The 26,859-nt window shown below is 37.8% G+C and overlaps 1 pseudogene; it reads right to left on the bottom strand.

Annotated features, from left to right (window-relative positions):
* Window positions 1-20,922: 20,922 nt before the first annotated feature.
* Window positions 20,923-22,329, bottom strand: LOC127237981 (nexilin-like; annotated as a pseudogene).
* Between the last annotated feature and the right edge of the window lie 4,530 nt (window positions 22,330-26,859).

Raw genomic sequence — 26,859 nt, 5'->3', positions numbered from 1 at the left:
AAGTATATATATTATAAGGCTAATTGTTTTCTTCTCAATCTGATACAGATGAGGTTAGTCGTTCAGGATTAATATAGATATAACTCTTTTTCAGATTGAAATTGGACAGTAAAATGAAAAACTTACAAAATGACATTGGCACTTTTGCAAACTTTTCCATCAACTTATATTCAGAAATTTTGTCTTAGTATGGACATATACTTCCTTCCTGTAGAGAATTCCTGTTGCTCTATGAAACACTTTTGCAATTTCCTTCTCAAATCCTTAAAATTTTATGTACGGTTTTAATTGCTCTGTTTCAAAATAAGTCAATGTTTAGAAAACAAACTACAGAAGTAATAGTTCCTTTTATAAGTGTCACATTACATGAAAAAATGATTTAATTATTTTTATCCTGGGAGGCCAGGTGGTATAGAGAAAAGGCATATTAATTTAGCGTTAGGTAAAACAGGTAAAATAATTAATTTTTCTTCCTGTCTTGTAGAAACACATTAGAATGAATGGGCTGTGGAAACCAAATATCTTTCCTCAGTAGGATCTCAAAATATGAAATTTAGCGGAATTTTCCCATCTAGCCTACTGATTTGTGTTTACAGTTAAGTGCACGAGCATCTACCTCTATGTGCTGTTGAAGATGAACATTAGTTCGACTGTCCTTTCATAAATGTATTCAATTGCTGTAGACCTAACGCTGTTAATATTAGGCAGTTTAAAGTCAGTATCCAGGCAATTCAAGAACATCCCTGCCTGTTACCTAATTATCTATGTGATTCTGAAGGGTAAGGCCATTCATTATGCTGGCCTCGGTATTTAACCAAATGTTTCATAGTTTGTACTTGGAAAGAATTAACTTTTGAGAAATTACTTTTAATGTAATTTTTTCTTTTCTTTTCTACTGCCCTTGTGGGTGTATAAAACAGATCTTTTAAAAAAATTATCTGCTCCTACTACCATGTGCTAAAATGAGTGGTTATGAAACTTTTTAGGTAATGCTTTATCAATATCCTAATTTGAGGAACTAGTGTTTACAAATTCTCTACTTGAATATTTCCACTGTTTAGTTACTCAGAGATAGAATGCACAAGTACATTTACTTTTTCCAAGAAAGTGTACATTGAATTAAAAGACATTTATTCACTTAAAATATTACTATAGGTTATATTTTGATTTAAAAAGATGTATCTTAGACCTATTTTCACATATCAAGTCTTTGTTATATGATGTGTATGAAGTTCTTGATAATTTTTAAGATGTTCAACATGAAAACTTTATTATCAACACTGATCTTATCACAAAGTGAAACATTCACACTTCCAGAGTAAAAGAGGAATATATTTTTAGAAATAAGTTCTAGAAAACTTTCATATTAATGACAGGTTGATGCTGACTAAGTAAAAGGCAGATTTGTGTCTTAGGGAAACAGTTGAAATGATTAAGCTATAGGAAGTTACAAGCTGTCTTTTCCATTGCCTCCCAGAAACATCGCAGATGACAATTCAATGGAAGTCTTCATGCAACCCTTGATTAACAGTTAGGTCAGTGTGAATGTTCATCTGACTTCTGGTACATAGCTTCTCACTGGCATATGTACACAGAACACATTAGCAGCATCTAAAATGAAAACATTGTTTTATCCCTTGAGTTTAGATCGATTAACTTCATAATAGAATTATCTTGGTAGTCTCATAATGTGCCTGAGTTTAATGGGACTCTGATATTGTAACAAAATAGTCTTTTCTCACTTTACCTAAATGTGACCCGGTTTAGCAGTGACTTGTCATGGGGACACATCTGCGCTCAACGGGGTCCAGGGTATACTCCACAGAAAACAACTTTGATGGGAATCTGATTACAAAACCAGACAGGAAACAAGACAGAAACTTTGTTTTATATCCAGACTGGGGTGTTGCATAGATCCAGGGACCACTGTTTACACTGCTGTACCCCATGGGATGCTTTGTATTCAGAATATCACCCTCAACCTCTGAGTCCTGCAAAGTAGTAGCCCCTGCATAATATACAGATCTAAACACAGGGTGCTCTGTCTTTTCAAGGTAGCAGCTGCTTTTTTCTCTTCTTATATTACAACAGAGCTGTAATGATTAAAGCATACATGTGGAGGCAGACTGCCTGTCTTCACATTTTTATATGTTTAGTTACATTTTTTTTACACTTATTGTACGTTTATGGAGCAGTTATTATTATTATTTGCCATGCAATATCCTAGGTATACTTACAAATATTAAATCACGTGGTCCTCATGAGAGCAGAACCTGTATTCCAACCTACACCATCTGGCCTACTGCCCATGCCTTCAACTTTTTCTGAGCTCTGGCATTAGGAAGGTTGTTTGCTTTCTGGAATATACAGAAAAAAAATGGTACTTTTCTTCTATTTCCTTGAGAGAATGGATGATTTACTGCCTGCAAAATACATAGAGCAGTGCTGGGCTAGCAGTTAGTGTCTTGTGACCCTGTCTGCTTCCTCATAGGCTTGAATGAGAATAGTGCTTAGATTTCCATTGTCGACAGTTATATTTCCTTCTTTTTACTATGGCTCGGGGCTTTTGTTTTGGTTTGGTGTGGTTTTATTTCCTGAACTGAATTAAGAGTACTTCATGAGAACCTCCTAGGCTAGTGATGGAGCCCAGAATCAAGGACCAGGTAGGTGGTGGCAATGCACATTTAAGTTTTGACTTTGCCTTACTTGCTTGATGTAGTTGAACCCAAAGAGTGACTGGACTATAGTGTCAAGAAAAGAACAATCTGTATTCATCTCATGAAGAACATGGAGAAATCCTGTCCTTAATCATATTACCAGATCTCGTAGAGTGAATGTATAATACCACAGTAGGGAATGATTCCAACATGAGAATGGGCATGGCTGTAAATACAAAAAGAAAATGTTTTGGTACTTACTAAGTGCCTATTTATTTGGTACTAAAACTATTTTCCACTCTTTTTCCTCACTAGTATATGGCTTTCTTTCTTCTTCAGTATTAAGTAGTACCAAATTATGGACTGAGGAAAATAAGGCATCACATCCACATCAACTTTCCCCACCTCTGCATCCCCAGGGCTTCTGTAACATGAAGATTATGATGACAAATTTGTCTTCCACCTGTTATGTCTAGCACTAACTGGACTGTTTCTTCAGGGCCATCAACTTCCCAATAATGACACACAGACTTTTAATTATGACATCTCAGCTAATAGGTTTGTTTCTAACTAGATCTTCTAAGTTAAATTAACTCATTCCTATTGATTTACTGTCTACCTGGTGGCTTTTTTGTTTTTGTTTTAACTCCTCTCCATAGTGCCCATCCTGTTTGCTCTGAGTCTCATGGCATCTCTGTTCTTTTTCTTCCCAGGGTCCTCTGTGCCTGGAAATGTTGCCTAGCTACTGGCCATTCAGCTTCCTATTAGAGCAATCAAAGTGACACATATGCACAAAAGGGCTATTCTACAACAGCTAGCCACCGTGGAGGCAGGAAAAGGAAAAGGCAACACTTTCAGTGCTTTTACTTCTGTTAAATTCATAATTTCCTCTCATTATATATAAGTTGTAATGTACAGGATTTATTCTCATTGACTCGCCCAAGTTTTAAGTCAATGCAAATTAAAACGGTATTGATTTGAGTTTAAGAAAATGTGATGCTGATGGTGATTTAGTTACATTGATTTTGCAAACATTATTTCTGTCTCTTCTCTGAATACCCTGTGGTCATCCCTTCAAAGGCAGACAACTTTGGTGATCACAACACAGAATCAAACTGGTTGTTCTGGGAAACTTTATTGTTTTTTTGTATAGTGGTCTTGTAAAGGGAAAATCTATTTTCTCCAATGGGTTGTCACTAGGTAATATATCAACCACACTCCAGGGTATGCCCCACTCATAAGAATAGTTGGCTCCAAAAACAAAAAAACAACAAAAAAATGGACTCCTTGTTTATTTTTTTTAATGTTGGCTTTTTTTATTGCTTTGGCACATTTTGAATCATTGCATTTTGTTTGTTTGATTTCTGGCTTTTATATTTTTAAAGAGAAAGAACATAAAGTTGTAGAGATGGGGAGATGAGGAAGATCTGGGAGGATTTTGGGGATGGGAAAAGATGACCAGAATATATTGTATGCAAAACAGTTTACGTAAAAATACTGTCTTAGACATAAGACAATGAGTTGAAAAAGAGAATCAGTAGTGTGGTATCTATGCGTCAACAGCATTGAGTCTCTGATGGTTTTAATATATAATAACAGACCAAGCCTCCTAGGGAATCAGGCTCGTGTGAGCCAGCATTGCAGGTTTTACATTACTTGCTTTATCTACACTTTTGTGGTTGTTCTACACTACTGACTTGAGTGGAGTATTTTTATTTGGTCAGTATTACTGTTAATATGGTGTCCCGATGTGGAATTCATTCTGAATTCTTGATGTGAATTCTTGTATGTCTGTTTATTATGAGTTGATATGGAGACTTGCCTTGAGATAGAAACGTTCCTTTGGGATGGTTGTTAGGTATGGAAGGCAGATGCATTTATGTCACCAGTTATAAAACAATTCAGAAATACAGTAATGGAAGTTCAACTACAAAGTTATCAACATGACTTGTAAAATGATACCTAGGTTAAAATAAACTCATTAATTTTTATTTTCATACATCCTTGCTATGGAAGTATTAAATGGATTGAGCATGAAAGAAATTTGTCTGATTATATTACTCAGTACATATCTTACATGGATATTAAGTGAACTGACATGTGCAAATTCATATGGAAATATTAGAATGTCCTCATATGTTAAATAATACTCAAATTTATATCAGCTGGATAGAAAATTCTAGTGAAATGATTTCTGAGGTCTTCTGGCCATTCTGTAGAAATAGCTCTTGATTTTTTTCTTAAGGTGGTTATAAGACATTTCATTCTACTGTTACACTAAAACCATGACCTATTTTTTTTTATTAATGAAGAAATATACACCTTTTATTTCATGTACTTTCAGAATTTGATCTTTCTGATTATGTTAATTCCCCTAGATATAATACCACCTCCTCTTCTGTAAAAGTGGTCTCACTATTCAGTTCTGACTGGGCTGGAATTTGTAGACTAGGCTGGCCTAAAACTAATCTGTCATTTGAGTGATGGATGCACACACCACCACACCCAGCAAAGATGACGTACTTTTATTAAATATATTTTATAATAACTTGTGGAATTAAACAGGATAAAACTGCATTATTCGAAAAGATTTTTCAAGTTGATGGAAAAATACCACGCATTATTCATATAGTTCAAAATGTCCTTTTAATTTCTAAGCCTTCCTTCATAGGGGGCGTTTTTATTCTGTGAAGCTTTTCCTTAGCAGTCTGGACTCTAGCTTCAGAAGTAACCTTTCCTGTGTGTTGCCTTTGTTTAGTTATTGAAAACGGAAAAGATACAATTAAATTTTGTTTTCTCTTGAATTATTTATCTCCTAATTTCATTTGGTTCAATTATCCTATTTCTTGTATTCAGTTAAAATATAGACTTTTTTATTGTTGTCTCTATTATGCGAGATATGTTTTACCACTTAATTGCAAAAAGCTTTGTGTGCTTTTATAATCCCTAATTTAAGTTATTCTAATATATGTTGGGTGTGAGAGTTAAGCCAGGTAATTGGATCTTAATGCTCTAAATAGATAATTCATTTCTTCGTAAAATACATTTTATTAATGATTCCAGAATGTTAAACAATGCACTTTGATAAAAATTGAGTTCCAACGCTTCTACGAATTCCTTCCAGATCTACCTTTTTATTTACTCATCTCAACCTAATGATCTCTTTTTTAAAAACTAGCTCTCTGAATTTAGTTTGTACACTTGTGTGCATGAGACCATTTGTTGGACCTTGGTGGATTTACCAGGCACCAATCCTTAAAGAAAAATGCCCTCCCCTCCCCCAATGGTCAATATCTCATGAAGAGTAAGGGGTGTTGCTTTGTTGAGTCCCTCACTTCCATGCTAAATTTGCACTTGCCCGATTTTGCACAGATTCATTTTTAGGCAGCCATATCTACTGTAAGTTCATGAGTGAAGTGGTCTGTTATGTCCAGAAGATAACTGATCCAGTCTTTCAGAACCTCTGATTCTTACAATTTCTTTTTCATGATTATCCCTGAACCTTGAGGGGAGTGATACAGATACCATATTTGTGGTTGACTAATTGGCTGGCTCTTTCTCTGCTAACTGTGGTCAGTCATGAGTTTCTATATCATCCATCATCTACTGCACAAAGAAATTTCTCTGTAAAGGACTGACAGCTTCAATAATCTAAAAGAGACATAGATGAAAAGGTAGGCAAACTTAGAAGGCAGTTTGAAACTATGTCCCAAATAACTCATTTCATCCTGTGCTAAATATTTTACAAAACTGAAAAAAATCTGGAACTGTCCAGCCTCAAACAAAATCTGACCACCTATCTATAAATAAATGATAAATAAATAAATAAATAAATATTACCAACATCCACAATCACATTTGACCATCTGTTGCTCTTGGAGTCAAATTGATTGTAAGATTGGCTCTCTGTATTTCAAGTGCCTCCTTGGCTATATTGCTCTTAACGCATACTCCCAGCATTCTGTCGAATGCCTTCATACATTTATTCATCTGCCTGTCTATCTGTGTGTCTTAATCTGTCTGCCTGTCTGTCTGTCTATGGTATATGTGTGTGTGTAGGTTAGGGGACAACTTGTGGGAGCCTCTTTCCACCATATAGTTTTCTAGAGATTGAACTCCATTTGTCAGGATTGGTAGTTTTCCAGGTTTAGTGGCAAACATACTTACACATCTCGCTGTTCCATTTTATTCATTCTCTTATAATTCACTATAATGGCCTATTTATGTCAAATGCCCAAATAAAACTAGGCATCATGTATGTAGAAATTAAATATATTAACTTAGTCTAGAGTCTCTGGTACTGTTTCTTCAGTACTTTATAACTACCTGTATCCATTAAATGTTACTGGATAACGCAATCCCTCAAAACTTGGTAGCTTGAAACAAGCGCATTTATTATTTCTGTTTCAGTGAGCTATAGGGATTTCCTTGTTGAGTCCTTATTCCTGGGCCTCCTCAAAAGCTTCAAACAGACTTTGGCTGGTACCGCCGTAATTGCAGCCTCAACTGGGAATCTCTTTCCAAGCTCTTTCTGGTGGTTGCTGGCAGGAGTCCGTTACTTGCAGAGTATTGGAATGGTGGGCCCTGATGCTTGCTAGCAATTGGCTGAAGCCCTCTTTCAGTTTCTTACCACATGTGTCCTTACAATGTGGATCTTTGTATTATTAACATTTGGAATGAAGAAGTCAATGAGGTAAGAATGCCAGCAAAAGCAAATTCACATTTTCAAAAATAACCAGGTCATAGAAGCTCCATTCATCCTTTCTTGGATATTCTAGTTATGAAAAATAAGGGACTGTCGAGCTCACATACAAAGAGCTGGAATCTCCAGGGACCACGTTAGTAGCTGTCTCTCTCACTTCCATAGCTCACTGCGGCTGTCTAAACCATTCATTTGTTTTTGTGCAAGACGAATATGTTATGAAGGTTTGACTTCACAGAATAAATTCACTTTCTGTTTTTAAGTTACAACATCAGCTACATGATTAAAATATCTCTCCTTTTTATCAGCCTCAGTCCCTAAACTAGTATCAATGGCAGCAGAGCTATAAAGTTCTAGAGGCAGTAAGCTTAGAAAACAGATTTGGTTTCATTTAGTTGTTTTAAATTGCAAGTTGTAAATACCCAATGGCCTTGAAATTGATTCCAGGTAAATATCTAGAAAAGTTGAACGTAATTCCTTTTAATCAGTTTAGGATATCCATTTTCTTTTGCAGAATAAATGACTTGCTAGTGAAATAGCCAGGCTTGACATTTAATGGTCACCTGCTGACTCTGGTGACATAGATAAGGTTTGTATTTATGAACAGTTGAAGTGTCAAACCTATATCAGTATTAAAGGGCTGCAGAAAGATATTTGAATCCTGTGAATCTCGGGAGCAAATCAAAGGGAAATATTTTCGAAATCTTATCTACACAAAAATAGAAAATACGTTCCAAATCTCAATGTGCTCTGCCTTCTTTTGTTGATGCTGTATATGTGAGAGGGTGTGTGTGGTGTGTGTGTGTGTGGTGTGTGTGTGTGTGGTGTGTGTGTGTGTGGTGTGTGTGTGTGTGGTGTGTGTGTGTGTGGTGTGTGTGTGTGTGGTGTGTGTGTGTGGTGTGTGTGTGTGGTGTGTGTGTGTGGTGTGTGTGTGTGGTGTGTGGGTGTGGTGTGTGGGTGTGGTGTGTGGGTGTGGTGTGTGGTGTGTGGGTGTGGTGTGTGGTGGGTGGGTGTGGGGGGTGGGTGGGGGGGGTGTGTGGGTGGGGGTGGTGGGGGTGGTGGGGGTGGTGGGGGTGGTGGGGGGGTGGGGGGGGGTGGGGGGTGGTGGGGGTGGTGGGGGGTGGTGGGGGGGGTGGGGGGTGGTGGGTGGCGTGGGTGGGTGGCGTGGGTGGGTGGGGTGTGGTGAGTGGCGTGGGTGGGTGTTTGTGCGCGTGCGCGTAAGCACGCACATGCATGTGTGCGCAAGCATTCAGGTATTTAAGCTACTCAAATTAAAGAGAGAATCCAGGATCTTGGGAAAGTTCAGAAGCACTCTTGTGAACATCGTATTAGAGTGGATGAAACAGCCACACTGAAAGCTGTCAGCTCTGATCTTAGCTTTAGCTCTGATTTCCACTGTGACTTAGATAAACCATGCAGGATTTATGTATATGCACTTTTCTCTCATTTATAAAAGACGCCAAAGCGTCTATCCTGCTTACCTTAGCTTACAGCATCCATCTAAGTCAAATATGAGTTATTGCCCCATCCTTTCCAATGCACTGATATTTAAAAGAAATTATTCCCACTGTAGGTTCTATCCAGATAGAGAATATTTAAATTTTTATGTAGACAAGAATTTCAACATCATAATGGGTTACTTTCAGTACTATTAAACATATATTTTTCACAAGGCTGTATTTTTCAAATTGTTTATACTGTCTTTAACTTTCTGTGAAGAGAAAAATATGAATGACATGAAGGCAATTCAGGCTAGAGAATTTTATGTTTATGAGAGGGTTAGAATTCAGGAGCCACGAGACAGGCAGGTTTTTAACAGCAAGGGTTGTGAAGGAAGGCTTCAAAATGGATTTGGTGTGATTGAATAGATAGGATCTTAAATTGTGGGGGTGACAGGACAGAACTTTTCCTTCGAGGAGAAATGGTTAAATACGGCTGAGAAGAAATGTTTAAGCTTTCTGAAGAGGGGGAGGGCTCAGGGTGAGTCACCATTTATGTAAGAGGCATCTAACATATTCATGTTTTAAGTTAGTGGGAGTCAGATTCTGGAGAAGCTTGGAGGTCAGAGGAAGGATTTTCATGGAACTTCGTGCAATAAGGATAATTATTAGGGATTCTCAGTGACATAATTAATGAAGGAGAGGCTAGGAAGTTGATGGAACAGTCCAGAAGTGGTCTACCGCATTAAGTCTGGTCTTCCCTGAAACCAGCTGCTCAGTACAAAATTAAATGACTAGGCCTGGAAAGAGAACTCCCAGCTTCAAGGAGGTGACGTCACCAGACATTGTTTTCTCATTGAATTTCTTTATGATAGATCATTTCTAGCACTGTGTGCACACACAAATCTCCCTTTTCGTAAAATTCAGCTAATTATAAATGAAAGGATATTTTGTAAATGTTTCTGTATCATTCTTGTTTTTGACACCGTCCTTCAACATTCTAATAAGAATTCTTGTTTTGTAGGCCACAGTAGACTGATCCCTTCCCCCTCCCTTCCCCCTCCCTTCCCCCTCCCTTCCCCCTCCCTTCCCCCTCCCTTCCCCCTCCCTTCCCCCTCCCTTCCCCCTCCCTTCCCCCTCCCTTCCCCCTCCCTTCCCCCTCCCTTCCCCCTCCCTTCCCCCTCCCTCTCCTCTCCTTCCCTCCCTCTTTCCCTCCTCTCTTCCCTTCCTTCCAGGTTAATTCTGGACTAGGTAGTGACTTGTTCTTGCAGATGCTTAGCAAAGTTTGTGTCGTTGACCATAACCAAATCCAAATACCCTTTCTCTCCTTGTCTCAGAAGTATATTCTTCTGTTCTGGTTTACCCACTTTTGTGGGTGAAGATACAGCTCCTGCTTAAGCTGTCCTGAACACAGTACATGGCCCAGCTGTCTTCAAACTTGCAATCCTTCTGCCTCACAACTCCTGGGAACTTCACTTTCAAGTGTGAACTCAGACACTCAACTTTCAGAATCTTAATTTTATATGTAGTAGGAATAAGCAAATTCATTTTTTATTTTATGAAATAATTTTCTTTAAAATATGTGAATATTACAGAAAGGCAAGATGTTTTGTCCAAAAGGAGCAACACAGCTCCTCAGTGAACGGTGTTCATTTAGATGCTCCTGTGGGTGTGGAAGCCAGAGACCAACATCTGGTATCTTCCTCAAGTGCTCTCTGCTTTAATGTTAGAAATGGGCTTTCTCCTTTAATTAGGTCAGTAGGTGGGCTGGCTGGCCAGTGAGTTCTATGAATTCACATGTATCCACCTCCTTTGCACTTGGGCTTATAGGCACATAACATCACAATTTATAGTGTAGGTAGTGTAGGTACTGAGACTATGAACTCAGACCCCCCCCCCCAATCTCCTCCCTCTCATCTGGTTCCCCACCCACTACATAGGGAGGGTCTGGGCTTCCAGGAGGGACCATCAAAATCTGCCAAGTCATTTGGAGTAGGGCCTAGGTCCTCCCTCCTGCCTCTAGGTTAAGGGGGCATCCCTCCATGGGGAATGTGCTCCCTTAGTTCTTTCATGCACCAGGGACACATCCTGGTTCCACTGTCCGAGGTCCCGTAGACTGCCCAGGCCCTCCAAATGAGACCCATATTCAGGGGATCTGGGTTGGTCCAATGCTGGTTTCCTACCTATCAGTCTGGGGGATCCATGAACTCCCCCTTGATCAGGTCAGCTGTCTCTGTGGGTTTCGGTAGCCTGGTCTTGATCCCTTTGCTCCTCACTCCTCCCTCTCTGCAACTGGATTCCAGGAGTTCGGCTCAGTGTTTAGCTGTGGGTGTCTGCTTCTGCTGCCATCAGCTACTAGGATGGCATGTAAGGTAGTCATCAATCTCCTTATCATGGAAGGGCATTTAAGGTAGCCTCTGTACTAGTGCTTAGATTGTTAGTTGGGGTCATCCTTGTAGATCTCTTGACATTTCCCAAGTACCAGATTTCTCTTTAAACTTATAATGGCTCCCTCTATTATGATATATCTTTTCTTGCTCTCATCTATTTGTCTCCTGGTCCCTGGACTCAATCTTCCTGGTCACTCATGTTCTTCTGTCCTCCGCTTCTTTTTCTCCTAGCTCCCTCTCCACTCACTGCCTCCCACCTCCCAATATGCTCAGGAGATCTTTAAGGTGAACTCAGTCTTTCTTGATGGATGGAGAGCATTTTATTGATGGAGCCACCTGCTCAACCCCTCAAAGCTGATTCTAAGGTATAGAAAAGCTATTAATCCACCCGAGAAGTTCAGAAGGGGAAGCTTACAGGGTGGTCCTCTGCACATCTGCACCCATACTGCACATCTGCTGGTGATCATGCTGCAGCTATTGGTCAGCAGGCTAATATTCAGGAAGGCTAATTAAACACAGACCAAATAAGAACAAGAAACTAGACTGTATTCCTTAATCTGTTTTTTTTTTTTTCCACATTGTCTCTTTGTCACAACTTGTAGAGAGTAGTAGCTCCCGAGTCATCTCTACCAAGTCCTCTACTAGCTAACCGTAGCGTGGAACTTCAGAGGTAAATTCATTTTTACAAAAGGGTTCCCTGGTTGCAAAATGCATGGTCTACTTATTCTACCGTGCATGTCACCATTGGCATGAGCATTTCTTTAACCATGAAGCAAGATGAATAATACGTGGTGTGGAGCCACAGCTGGAACAGTGCCTCAGCAAATTCTCATCTCTTACATGACATGTACAAGAAGTAAATATTTGGTGTGGGCAGCCCCCGAGATGCTGATGTTGTGCCTGATGCGTACTACAGCGACAGTGGCGTTGATCCTGGGAGTGAAAGGCTGCCTGACCCAAAAGACACCGGTACATGTTAACTGTTTTGGTTTTGGTTAGGGAGAAAACAGGAATTCAGGGAAAGAGTGACCTGTGTTTTCCATGTTCAAGACGTTCTGTAAAAGGCCATAATGGATAACTTGGACAAGAGATGATGGCATTGTAAATCGAGGTTAGGGTGAAACATTTCATAAAAGAATGCCACTAGCATGAGCTGTTATCAGCTGCATTTAATAAAGTTTTAAGAGAAAGACAGGGACTCATAAAAGAATTCTTTTTTTTTTTCTATCACTTTTTACTTTAAAACAATCTTATTTTACATATCCCAGTTCCCACTCCCTCCCCTCCTGCTGCCTACATCATCCTTCCACACCACCCCCATCTACTCATCAGAGTAAGGCTTCCCATGGGGAGTCAAAAAAGTCTTGTGCATCACTTTGAGGCAGGACCAAGGACCTTACCCCTATATCTAGGCTGAGCAAGGTATCCCTACAAAGAGAATGGGCTCCAAAAGGGCCAGTTCAAGCACTAGGGATAAATCCTAGTCTCATTGCTTGTGTCCTCACACTGCCCAAGCCACACTATAGTCACCCACATGCAGAAGGCCTAATTTGGTCCTATGCAGTCCTGTTAGTCCACAGCTCCCACTAGTGCAGGTCAGCTATTTCTGTGGGTATCCCCAAAATTGTCGTGATCCCTTTGCTCTTAATATCACTCCTCCCTCTTTGACTGGACTCTTGGAGCTCTGCCTAGTGCTTGGATGTGGATCATTGCATCTGCTTCTATCGGTTGCTGGATGAAGGTTTTATGATAATTACGGTAGGCATCAATCAGATTACAGGAGAAGGGCAATAAAAAAAGAAAGTAGAAAGAACCAGACTTGCATATTAGGGAATGGAACATTTTTTTCTTATGTTTAAAAGCAAATAAGTTGAGTAAATTTTATTGACATTAAGATTAAGACAGTTTTTGAGCAAAATGAACCCCCCCAAATATTATAGTATTGCTACTCTTTCAAATGTTTTGATTAGATTATTTTGGTTCCCAGAAGTATTTGTGGAGTAAAAACAAAATTGTTAAGGTGGAAACTATTGTCAAGGAAGCCTATATAAAATAATTGATTTAAGAAAATTATAGCTCACAAATTACAGCAGTTGGACTACTTCAGGATGTGGGCTTAGCCTTTTAGGGTGTGTCTAGATAAAAGTAACATTAACATTAGTCTGAATTAAAACTTGACTGCATATAAAGTGTTTTATAATCTTTCAAGTTCCTGATGAGGGTTTTCAAGTTTTCCACCATACATGTGGAAGCAAAAACACAATTTTAAATGTATAGTAACCTCATAGCAGGGCTCCAAAAGGCATCATGAAAATCCAGATAGAAATATGTGAAGACAGATGAAAATTTACAGACATTGTCATCGCCTCTCTTTTCTCCAGATTGAGTAGCATATCACAAATCTCTGTGGTGATCTATATAGGTCTTTCAAAGAAAGCTGACCAATTTAGCAATTAACAAAAGCTGTAAACAAGGACATACTAGCCTGTACTTTTTTAGCATGAAGGAAGCAACCTGCAAGGTAAGAAAAAATATGTGTCATTTAATAAGCTAATGTTGGATAATTTTCAACCCATATTGAGGTCCTACAGAGCATCTCCCCCCTCCCCCAGATTGGGACAAATTAGAGGCCAAAATCCTTAATCTTTAAGAATACCTATGGGTACTTGAAAAAATCCCCATACACTTTTTAGTAATCGGTGTGTAAAAGCATAAATCACTAAGGATGTTAATATACAATATCATTTCAAGATTTTGAAGGATAAAAATATCAAACATGTATGTACATGTGTGTTTGTCTGCAAGCACATCTATGTACACAGTAAAGCATGTATATGTGTATGTATATATCACATAAGTCTGTATGCATATGAAATTAATAGATGCACACCTTTTGAATACCTAAATTTATTATGTCATTTTTAAAAGTATAAATTGGTTTACTTCCAAATGTTTGAAAGAAGTCCGTTAATACTGAATGAACCCTTTTTACATGAAAACAAGAGTTCTGATAGTAAATTTTAAGAACTTAATAAAGAATTATGCCAATCCTACATCAATTATTTTAGCAGAGTAGAGAGATGGCACATTAGTTAGGAGAAATTGCTGCTCTTACAACTTGTGTTAGGTTAACCTGTCAGCATCAACAATTCACAACCATCCATGTTCCAAGTACAACATATTCAATGCCTCTCCGACTTCCATAGGCATACATGTGGTGCATATGCATGGGAATAAATAATCATATACGTAAAATAAAAGTAAACCTTAATAGAAAACAGTAGGGGTCTTCAATTTTTTACTGAGGCTGGATATTTTTTTTTTAAAAAAAAGAAACAAATTGATAAAGATATTACAAGAACATCTTTTTTTGTAAACAGTCAAAATTTTTCAAGGAAATACTTAAAAAATTGACAAAACTATGGTCAAATCAACAAAAAAAAAAGGAATTATAGATGATTAATATAGTACCGTGAATGCAAATTTGGCTTAACTTTAAATTCAAACTGTGCAACTAATGATATAAAGTAGGTGATCATAGTAATCCTATTACGTTCATGCTGCAAAGTTGGTTATCTTTATATGGCAGGAGTCACATAGCTTACAAATACAGTAAATCTGTGTGTATTTGATAAAAAAAAAATCCACAAATGTAATTCAATAAACAAGATATTTGGCAAAGGCCCTTGTTTTGAGAAATGAAGAATGAAGACATTTGAAATTGAGACAGAAGAATCAACACATTCTATATAAATAGACTTTTTCTGTGCAGGTAATGTATGTAGGCTATCGCAGCATCATTATTACACAAATGAATTTAATAAATCACAATAGAAGATCATTACTTGTATGTATGTGGACAAAGCATCTTATACATCACAATAAGAAATGAAATTTTAATACAATAACCTCCACCAAAATATTCAAATGTAGTATATGAATAGTTTTAAGTTGAAAAAAAAACATGTAAAAGTGATGTGAATATGACGAGATAGAATTCAGTATGTTTAGACATCTAAACAGAAACCTCTGAAGCATTTCTTAGAGAGATGACAGCCAATTGAACTAAATGAAAAGCTGTATCAACTGGGTAAACAGCGCAATATGTCCAACACTAAAAACAGCTGATGGTTCAAGCAGTACCGATGAAGATTCTGTCAGGATGTGTGTTCCTTTGGCAGAAATGTAAAAGAAAAATCCCCATGAAAATGCCACGCCCCTGGAGCTGCTACAACTATTTTTAGGAAGAAAATGAATTATACCCGAAGAACCGAGAAGTAAAGAAAAATTGCTGCCGTGTCTGATTGTAGAGCAGCACACAGTAAGGAGTGTGGGCCTCCTGGGAGACAGCATGTGTGTGGATTAGAGGTATGCAACTGACAGCACAGGATGATGAGTGATCAGCGAGTTTTAAACTTGAGCCAAAAGGCTACACCGTTACACATACAACAGGTATCTAAATGACAAGAAGAAGCTCAAGAGCTGGTGAGAAGTTTGAGTTATGGGAGCTGCTTTATCTGGTAGTGGGGTCCAATAGGACCACAGTTGGGAGCAATGTGCAAGGTTCTGATGAAGCAAGCATTATTACACTTCCACCTTAAGATATTGTGTAACACAAATGCAGAGAGAATGCTAAAATCATCATAGGATTTTACTCCCATTATTTTGGCTATATTGTATATTTTCAATAACCAAACTTTGAAAGAGTACAGATTTTAATTAACAAAGTAGTTGATAAAATTGTCTTGTACTCAGACAGAAGAATCACATTCAGCATCAACTCGGCCATGAAGAGCCAATACCTTGTAAAGAAATGAATAAAGCCCTAAACTATGCTGCAGGGAGGGGGGGGGGCATCTAGATACAAGGAGTGCATATCATATGTAAGGGTTGGCAAACTTCTTCTGTAATGTAAATATTTTCAGTTTTATGAGCCATGTGGTCTTGGCCATAATTTGTTAACTGCCATTTTAGCATGTAATCACACAGATAAAACACCAGTGAGTTTCACTGTGTTCCAATAAAGTGTATCTGTGAAATTAGATGCCAAAGTCGGCTTTAGTCCCAAGTATGGTGCCAACCTCTGCTGTATGCTCCTCTTAAAGAAAAAAGTTCTAGAACAGAAGAAACAAATGTATAGGGATAGGATTCAAAGTAGACATGGTCCAGGATGAAAATTAGTCATTTGCTTATTGTGGGGCAGGAAAGAGATTTGATAATAAAATATATTTAGATTTTTTACTAGAGTTGATAATTATGCATGGTGTACATTGGGCAGGATTCACCTTCCCAGTGCAAAAATGTGCACAGGTTCGGAGAGAAGATCATAGTGTACATTTGCATTGCTGGAGAACTAGGTCCACAACACGTAGAGTCAGGTGTACTTTAGAAAGACTGAAACACTAGCTTTCTGTTTTGGAATCTCTGAATAAGGGTGTATACATTTTACATTATATTAATGAGCATTTTGTTTATTTATGGTTAGCTACAGATTTTTCATTCAGATACATTTATCAATAGACAGTAAATTAGGACATACAGTTTCTAGATCTAAGATGGTTTTATAAAGAACAAGTGATGTGAAATTAGATTTGTAATACTAAGTTCATCATTTACTTTGACCATATCAATGTTGTCATGGAAATAACCACAATTGGAGTATAAAATCTCTTGAGTGCATTGCTACCAGGCTAATGAGCTCCGGTCCTCCAGGAAGATGTGTATGTTCTCACCTAAGACTAGAGTGCCCTTTTTAAAAAGACTGAAAAATGTTTCTGTGTCAAACGAAGGGCCCAACAACCAGTACCCTGAAAACCCAAGGGCAAAAGCAAGCATGATAGAGTGATGGGAACTAGTGAGCTTTGGGGATACTTAATATGTTAGGGTTAGTTAAAGCTAAATATGATACTACGTTGGCCGGCAGATGATGCAAGTATCCTTCAAGAGGAATTATGTGAACCTCAGGATAACAGATCTGCTTAAAGTTGTCTAAATCAAAAGCATTTGGGGGAGGGGGGCATTAGCCTTTGCGAAAAGGAACAGAGGCTGGTATAGGGAGTTACACCTTATCTTCCTCTAGTGTGTCTGATAGCTTCCAGTGTCTGGTGTCCTTGATAGAACTGTGGTAAAGGCATAGGGCGGTTCCCTTCCTATTCCTAGGAATAAGTCATCTGTCAGTTTGTGCTGGATGGGTGGAGCCTTATATGAGGTTTCCATGTCTACCCAGGGCTTGCAGTCAACCCTGTTCCTCAGAAGACAGTTAAACTCTTGTGAAATAGAGTTTTCTAGGGCAACGTACAGCCTTGAAACTCACTATTTTATACAATATAGATTAACTTCGAGGAAGAAATAGCTTGATCTCAACAGGACCATTTTTTTGGTTTTGTTGAGGGAGAAGGACAATAAAAAAAATGTTAATCTTTAAATGTTAAAAATCCATTTTTAATGTCTGGTGTTTTCCTCTCCAAAATAGAAGGTAAGATAAAATAAATTAGATAAATATGAGCACAAAAAATGTAATTGGTACAACTTTAACATTAATTAACACTGAGTATATTTTAAATACGTCTGTCCTATAGTTTGTAAGTAGCAAAAATTAGTAAAGGCATGATTGTGTGACAAAGAAAAATGTTTAAAATATCAATTACTTTTTTCCTGTAGATGTTAAACAGATTTGTGAATAAGTTTCACAAAAATTAAAAAGTACTGTCCATAAAATTATTTCTACTAATCCTATTCGCCTGTAGAAAAATACTAATATTTCAGTGGCATTTGTATAATTTGAATTTTTTTCTACTTTAATTATGATTAGGGTTATGTTTTTTGATGGCAATTTACTTTTTTCCATGATAGGTGTGGAATCTAAACTCAAGAAATAATAGCACAGGTGACTTTGAATCACCAACAAGAATGTTCCACCCACTAAAATGTCACACCCATGGGAGGTTTTGATGACCCTCAGTGCTGTTTGTCTAAGGAGGGCACGTGTATGTATTTGCATGTGTGTTTGTTTCCCTATATTTTGTTCAGGGCAGAACACCTCCTCTCCTGCACATGCCTTTAGAAGTTGAGTGTAGCTTCTTTATTATTGTTACCTTTAGTAAAGCTGGGATAGTAATAGGGAAACAATATAACAACACCACACACATCAGTTCTTGGGTCATAAAAATGAAGAGTCTAAAATAGTTTTAAAGAATTTCCTTTGATATGATTCCTAAGGTCTCTGTAAATAAATCACAGAGCATATTTAATACATGACCTATCCCGTCTGCATTTTTGTAGCTAGTCTGATTTTAAATTTTAGTGGAATACCAGTTTTCATTCCTCCTTGTCTTCTTCCTCCTCTTACTTCTATGCCTAGAATTTGAAAGGTTTGTTCTATGGAGAGATTAGAATAAGCAACACTTTAAAAACAAGCACATTGAAACAAGTGTGTGATATTGGTCATCTTTTAGTGATAATGGATAGGTATTATGAAAAAGAATTCACTTTCATTTTCATTGTATTCATCAAGGTCTTTTAGAAAAAAAAAAAACCTTAAAAATAGAGGCAGAAATCATTTGGAATAGCATGATAAAATAGTGTAACATAATCTAATGCCAGGAAAGTACTTTGTTTAGTTGAATGCATTGGTTCTGGAAGAAGCAATTGATACATATAAGTGAGAGAAGTTTTATTGACTGCCTTTCTTCCTCTTGACTATAAAATTTTACTTAAAAGTTCCAGAGTGCAAGTTTTCTGAATGGCAGTCAAAAAAACAAAACAAAAAGTATTATATATATATATACATATATATGTATATATATAAGAATTATATATAATAAGAATTATATATATAATACATATTATATATAATTATATATAATAAGAATTATATATAATATATACATATATACACATATATATACACACATATATATACACATATACATATATATTCTCACAAAGCCAACTCAAATATATATACATATATATATTTGAAATATGATTTCCATGTATGACTTTCAAGGAATAATTTCCAGCCAGTTTCCATTGTGTAGGCATGTGCAAACTGAAGTACTTAATCACATGTGGCTAATCACATTATGGTTGTTAATCTTTCACAAAGTGTCATAATTATTCACCTGAAATGAATTGTTTCTGTTCTTGCTCTAAGACAGGTTACATACATGACACGGTGTTGGGCATGCAACAGAATGCCGTGGTGGGCTTGTTAAAGCACACACGCCTGTCTACCCTCACACTAATTTAGTAGATATTGGGTAATGTCCAACATCTTGATGTTCTAAAGGTCTTGGTTGGTATTGACTACATGGTGTTGTTTTACATGGTGTTCCTAGTGTTTGCTACCTCATTCTTTATCTCTTTAAAAGTGATGATACCTTCTTCTCAAACTGATGGGATTTTCTTCCTGCTTAATGTAGTGAGCGATCCAGTAAAGATGATGCTGAAAGGGTCTCTCTGTATCGTGGGCACAGTTTCATAGGGAATAAGAAAGAGAAATTATCCAGAAGCATCTGGTAGGGTCAAGGGCTAAGAGGAAAAGAAGTGGACTGACTGTGGCTACAGAAGTGGGTGAGTGGGAAAGAATCATGATGATAGCAAGAGATAGGGAAGAGTGAGCTTGAAGGAGGACAAGAGGCTTGCAACAGAGCACATGGTAAACGTGGCAGGCTTCAGGAGGATGTGTAGCGACAGGGAGAGGTGCCTGTGAGATGGAGGCAGTTTAGGGTAGAGGAGACCAGAAGGCCCAAGATGGAGGTTTTGCTGTGTATAACAAGAACTTGTGAGTAAGGACTAAGGGGCCTGGAGGTCAGCATGGACTTTGATATGTGACCATAGGTGCAAGTCAACAGAGAACCATATATTCCTTCTCCCAGAGCCAAGGAAAATGAACCCTTTTAGGAAAAACAAAACAAAACAAAATAAAAACCTGTCACAAGGATTGGTGGCTATTATCTGCCAGAAATCTTTCTGTAGTCCAGCTTGAGCCCCTTGCTGGAGAGACGGACTATCTGGGACCTAGCAGTCAAGACCAGCAGAAAGCCTATCAAGAGGCCTGAACTGAGCTTTTGCTCGTGCGGTCAAGTCAAATCTATGGTTCATCTAAGTTTTGCTCATCTTGTTCTCTATAGGACTTTGTTATTGTATTTCTTTAATTGTGACAATTTATTTTTCAGTGTAGAACTTCTGTATACACAGCTTATATATATATATATATATATATATATATATATATATATATATATGTATGTCTTAATTGTTTTCAATTTTCTTTTATTTTATCTTTTTCCCCATTCATAGGTGAAAATTCTTGTATTTGCACGATTGCCACAATCTCTCCAGGAGTGGAATCTTGTGAAATACATTAAGATATGCAAATAAGGGGAAAGGATTGACTGTAGATCCTACTGCTGCTGGTGATGTCCGCCCAATAATGCACCATCCACCAAGCCAGATTGATGACATAGAGACATGGAGACATAGAGTGGGGTGTGGGGAGTTCCCCTCAGGGAGATGATCTAAAACTTCTTTGTGAATAAAATGAGGAAGTTGCTTTTCCACAACTACTTTCCACGAAGCTGTCTCCCCGATGGTAGATGTGGGAGTGCGGGTTGTAGAGGTCCACAGAGCATTGTTCCAGGGATTCATTCACTGGATAGAGGATGCAAAGGCTCTTCTAGAGATGACTGAAGGAGACTACGATGTGGACTCATATGCTACCCAACTTGAAGCTATTCTTGAGCAGAAAATAGACATTTTAACTGAGCACCGAGATAAAGTGAAATCTTTTCGTGCAGCGCTTTGTTTTGGAAGGGACTCAGGTTTTCTTGCAGTTGTAAGATGGATTCTATTTGTGTCTCATGGACGCTTTCTGCTTCTCCCTCTTTAATTTCAAGATCAATTGCTCTCCTCTTTGCTCGCGCTTCTTCTATCTTCTGTGTTTCTTTTTCACACAACTGTCCATTTTTTTCAAAGTTACTTTGTAGATTTTGAGCCTGAATAGAACCACTTCTTTTTAAGTTGATTAGTTCTTCATATTCTCTACTCAATCCAAAAGTTTCATTTTCTTCTTCCTTTCCCGTTTCTTGTCTCCATTGCTCAAAACCCTGTTTCTCCATTTCTAGCTTATGCCTTTGTTCCTCCTCTGTCTGCCATCTTTTTTCTTCCATTTTTTTTTGTCTTAATAATTCTTCAAAATTCCAGTTTTCCAGGCATATGAGATTCTTGAGAAACTGTTTTATATATCTCTGGGGAGTCACCATCTAGTACCATGTTTCTCCTTGCTTCAGCAAATGCCTCCTTCGCTTCCTCCATTCTCCTCTGGGCCCCCCTCCTCTGCTTTCCTCTTCTCATTCTCTCTCCTTTGCCGTCCTAGTTCTCGAAAACCGAGTTTGAGTTTTCCAGGGCAGTATTCTTTAAAAGCTTTCCCCACATCTTGGTTTGCATCCTCATTCACCATGTGCCTCCTTGCTTCCTCAAAGGCTTGCCTGTCTTCCTCTAAGCGCCTTCTCAATTCCTCCCCAGCTTGCTTCTTGCGATTTTCTTGTCTTTGTTGCTCCAGTTCTTCAAAGGTTAATTTCATTTTTCCAGGAAAATGTGATTCTTTTGTGGCTTCAGTTTCATCATCCATGACTAATGAAAGACACTTTGCTTCCTTGAGAGATCGGCACTCTTCCTCATGTCTTCCTGTTTTATCATCTTCATGATTAAGCCTCTTATTCCCTTGTTCTTTCTCCAGGTCCTCCATATCCTTTGCCCTTCCAGATGTTTTGTATGACTTGGCAGGCACCACTGTTCTAAGCAGTGAGTCATCGCCTTCCTCTGCTGCAAATTCGGTTCCCGTACTGCTTATGTCCTTGATCTGCTCAGGTCTTTTTTGCTAATTCATGCTGTATTTTCCTCTTTTCCAACAGATCCCGCTCAAGTCTGTGTTTTCTCTCTTCTAATGTTCTCCTCCTTTTTTCTTCCTGTCTGTGTTTCTCCATTTCATCAAATTTACCTTTAACCAACCCTGTTAGCTTTGGGACATTTGCCTTTTCTATTTTAGCAGAAATCTCTTCCTCATGATCTGAAGCAAGCATTTCTTTAATCTCCTGCTTCCTCCTGTTCCATTCTCTCTCTAACATATTGTTGTTTTCTTCTTTGCTTTTCGTCTCTACATCACCTTTGATTTCTCTCTTCCCTGGCCTTCTGCATCGCTTCAAACTTATCCTTTACATCACTCTTGCCAAGTTTTGGCACATCGGATTTGGGAACAGGTTTCGATAAAGACAGCAGAATCTCTGCTTTTTTGCGAAACATTATTCATGTTTGCTTTATGCTGTTTGGGGCTGATGCTTTGTATATTCTTGTACCTGAGAAGAGCCTCAAGGAGGGTTTGTCCAGATGTAGTCAGCCTGTGCATGTCCTAACTTTTCATCTACGGTCTTTTATGTATTTTAAGTCATTGCCACTAATACATCTACTGCTTCATTGCTACCTATTCTGATTTTTATGTGTATTATTGAGATGAGATTAGAATACTACTTTGCCTAGATCACTTCTTCCTGACAGAACTGTTATATATCTATTTTTATAGTTTTATAGTTTTTAATGCTTGAATTACTCTCCTTGCCTAGAATATTATTTTACAAACATTATTTGGTTTAGTGTGTTTCTCCTTTATCTCTTCGATCTTGTAGTTTCTCGAATTCTCTTTAGTTCCCTGTATGAACAAATGGAAGTAAGTTTATTTACTGGCTCATGGAAAGACTTAACACGGGAGCTCAGTGATAAACTGCTAAGTCCTGGGTGTGCTATTTAAGACTCTCACCTTTTAACTCTCAAGTTCTCTGTTTTATTCAGGATGGATTTGCATTCTACCCAGCAGATTTCTGAATATTTATATACCACCTTTTGGCATGAAACTGATTCTTGAATACCATTCCTGGAATGGCCTAATGTCTACGCTTTCTTTAACTAGATGTAAAACAATTAACTTTGAATAAAATTGCCTCCCTTCATGGTTTTGCTCTGTTCTAGGTTAGTGGGTTTATTTATATTTTTTTTCAGACACAGGGTCTTATTATATTCCTCTGGTTTTTAAAGCTTTTAAAGAATACTGCCTGTTCTGGAACTTGATCTGTACACCAGGCTGGATTGGAATTCAATAGAGATCCACTAGCCTCTGCCTCCCGAGTGCTGGGAATAAAGGCATGTGCCACTGTGCTTTGCTATCTCTAGTCCTTCTTAGCATTTCCGGGTCGCTGACCTCCCCAAAGTAGAGCTTCTGTGGTTTCTATTGCAATTGTATACTGAGAAGAGAATTGGCAATGATTTTTTGTTTGCTTAACATTCTAAGTAAACAAAGGCTCAACATCCTGTCAAAACAGAATTAGAACCACTAATTTCAGGTTTTTCTATTTAGAGTTTGTTGTTTCCTTTTGTAATAGAAGAGCATGTGCTAATATTCTATAATGTCTCAGGCCAGTGAGTTATCTCTGATATTATCTGACCTGCCTGAGCACAGATGCCATGGTGACATTTGACAAAAGTAAGCTGTCTTACCATGAAGTCAAACATGGCTGACAGCACTCTCAGACTGACAGTAATGCAGTACTAGCTAGTGACTATATCCTATGAAATTTCTCATAGCATAAACAGTTTTACTTGATTGCTCCTAAGGTTTCTTTTACTTATTTTAGATCATCATTTCTGATTAGGGAATGGCTTATTATAATGTATTAAATGGTTCCAGAGCCCTTTGGGTATAAACATTCTTAAATATTTATAGATAATTAAACCATTATATTAATAGATATTTAATTTAAACCCAGGGGGGTGATGAGGTCTAAGACTATAGTAAGTTCTACTTTCCTTTTCAATTTTGTATTATTCCCTGTTATTAATAATTTTAGGGTTGGACCTTGGTATTTCCACTATAAAATGCTTCTGTGTGGTAGGAGGGAGGTGGTTACAGAAGTGTGAATTATTATTTTAACAGTGTTTGGTTTATTAACATAATAAAGAATCAGAGGAGAAGTAAATGTTGGGACAACTGGCCAATGCAGAGTTCACTGGGAAGTATCCACACTGGCAAATAGTTGGCCTAGCCTGACTGACCTGATTAGTTCAGTTAGCCTGAAGAAATTATACATGACATTGGTTTAATTCAGGATTTTTTTCTTTCTACTTTTTTTTTTTCTTTTTCGTTTTGGTAACCAAGAACCAACTTGTGAAGTATGGAACCCAGCTATTCCCATGGTGGTGAGTCTGGGACTCTGTAATGACAATGGGAGCATCATGCCCCCAGGGCTATCAAACTGTATGTCAAGAAAAATAAGGTCAAAATTTTCTGCTTCTATGTCTTACAAGTATCCAGGTATTGTATGTGCAAAACCTGCAGCAGTAGCGGACATGGCATTATCAGCTTGCATTTCTGGTCTAGTTGTCATTTTCCTTGACTTTTAGGCGTTCTGGGGAACCATATGTCCCATACAGGGACAAGGAAATAGGACAAAAACAGCACCATTATTTTAGAATCTCCTATCTGCTAAAGTCAACTGAAACATTTAAATGTTTATAGATCCCCAATGGTACTGCATTTTCTAAACAGGGGGACACAATATACATAGGCATCCTTTCTCCAACCGCTGATTTAGATACATTTTAATGTTGGGAGCATTATGCATGAATGCCATTCTTCCCATGAAATCTCTTGTGTCTGATACTGGTACTGTGAGGTACTCTCCAAGAGTGACTAAGTGCTATGCGAAAGGAATGTGCAATATGGGCTACGATTCATAGATTGAGCTATTATGAATTACTTGTCATGTATTTGTGACAGGACCAAAGTCAACTTACTGGGCTTTCTAATACATCCAAAGTTGTATTGGGTCAAGTTCAAATAATGTTCTAGTTAACCTCAAACAAAGTCCCTCACTATTTATCCCTTTCTAAGCTAGCTCATGGCTTTTCTAAATGGATACTGGACTTCGTAGGTTAAAAAAAAAAAAAAAAAAAAAAAAAAAGTGACAAGAGGTTAAAAAGAAAAAAAACTGAGATTTTTATGACAGTTCCTATTTGTTTCTTGTTTCAAATGAAACCTAAAAATATATCTAATTCCAGTGGCTTTGTATATTGTGATAGGAATTTAAGAATTCAAAACTTAATTTCAAAACAAATTCATCAAACAAAACTGATTCATGAATAAAAATAGACCAAGCTGTGTGTACAGAAGTTTCCAAGAGAGCTTCAACTCTTGGTTTGAAAACTGAATTATCACATTCCACATAAACAACTGAATATCTGGGAATTAGTTAATGTGATATATTTACATTTTTATATAATATAGTACACATTTTGAAAGATAACCATTCAATAAATATTTACAAAGTACTTATTTTATTTTCTGAGTATTATTACAGTGGATGGGATTCTTATACTAGTTGATATCAATAATACTTTTGGGTTCTACCTAAATTATTTGCAAATAAGAGTACGTTGACTCTTGCTACAACTCAGACAGTGCACAGCGCTCAAGCTCGACTGTAGAAGGATGTCTAGTGGTTAGATAAAAGCAAGTATCGCTCACTGTGAAGCAAGTTCCCCTCTCCTGATCCCAAATGAGTCATGTTCCTTGCCTCTGGTAGAAGGGACATAGACTTCGTTGACACACACCTGCAGTTTGATATCAAAGCCCGACTTGGCCACTAGGCTCCCTAAGTCCCTACTCTCGAGTACTTAATGTATACTTCAACCCCCTCAGTAGCATCCTTCCCTCTCTCTCCACCTCCCCTTCTACCCCAAACTCCCACATCCATTTCAGGACTCCCCTGCCCCCCACAACTACTCACCCGCTATAATCCACACGGATTTTTCCATCTCCTGTTCTCTCACTTTTCTTGCAGACAGCCATGTCCAGTCTGTTTCTTCCTTTCCTTGCTCTGGACTCTTTCCCTTTGCCGCTGGATATTTTCTTTCTCTTATTCCCAATTAAAAAAAAAAAAACAAAACAAAAAAAAAAAAAAAACAAAAAACAAAAAACAAAAAACCATTGACTTACTGGAGTGGCCATTTCAGTAATTTCTTTTCCATGCCCTCTCATCTACAGCTTGCTTGCCACACATAATTCACTCATCAGGCATTGGCCCTTGAGTAGCTTAAGCATGAGGATACATATGTCACATTTCTGATTGTTTCCTAGTGAATCTGATTTCAACCTTCGAACCGTAGTCATTTACCTTCTGCCTTGCAGCTTCCCCTTTCCCTAAGGAAGGGTGCTATGACACAATACGACAGACTTGGGATATTGCAAGTAATTTTCTCACTGCTCTTTAAGCTAGAAGTCCACGATCAAATCAATGTTCTTTATTCATCTTGGATTGAGCCTTCCTTTCTGGTGTGTAGATGATGTCTTCAGCCCGTCAGTGAAGTGACGTATGTGAAGACAAAATATGTCTCCACAGGAGAGGTCTCTGCTTAGTATTTTAAGGACAGCACTAAGATTACAGAAAGACTACTATTCTTTATATATCCTTTAACCTTACTTACTGACCTTGAGGGCAATCCTGCAAATATGAGGTTTATGTCTTGAAGTTTTAGGGAAGATTAAACTCTTATTTTCCTTTGTTCTAATAACAGATCTTCTTCCCTTGCTCAGTGTTTAATGAAACTGATTAAAAGATGGT

Source organism: Phodopus roborovskii, unplaced genomic scaffold, assembly GCF_943737965.1.
Source record: "Phodopus roborovskii unplaced genomic scaffold, PHOROB, whole genome shotgun sequence".
Taxonomy (NCBI): Eukaryota; Metazoa; Chordata; class Mammalia; order Rodentia; family Cricetidae; genus Phodopus; species Phodopus roborovskii.
The sequence above is the reverse complement of the archived record's forward strand: the minus strand, read 5'-3'. Positions and strand labels throughout refer to the sequence as shown.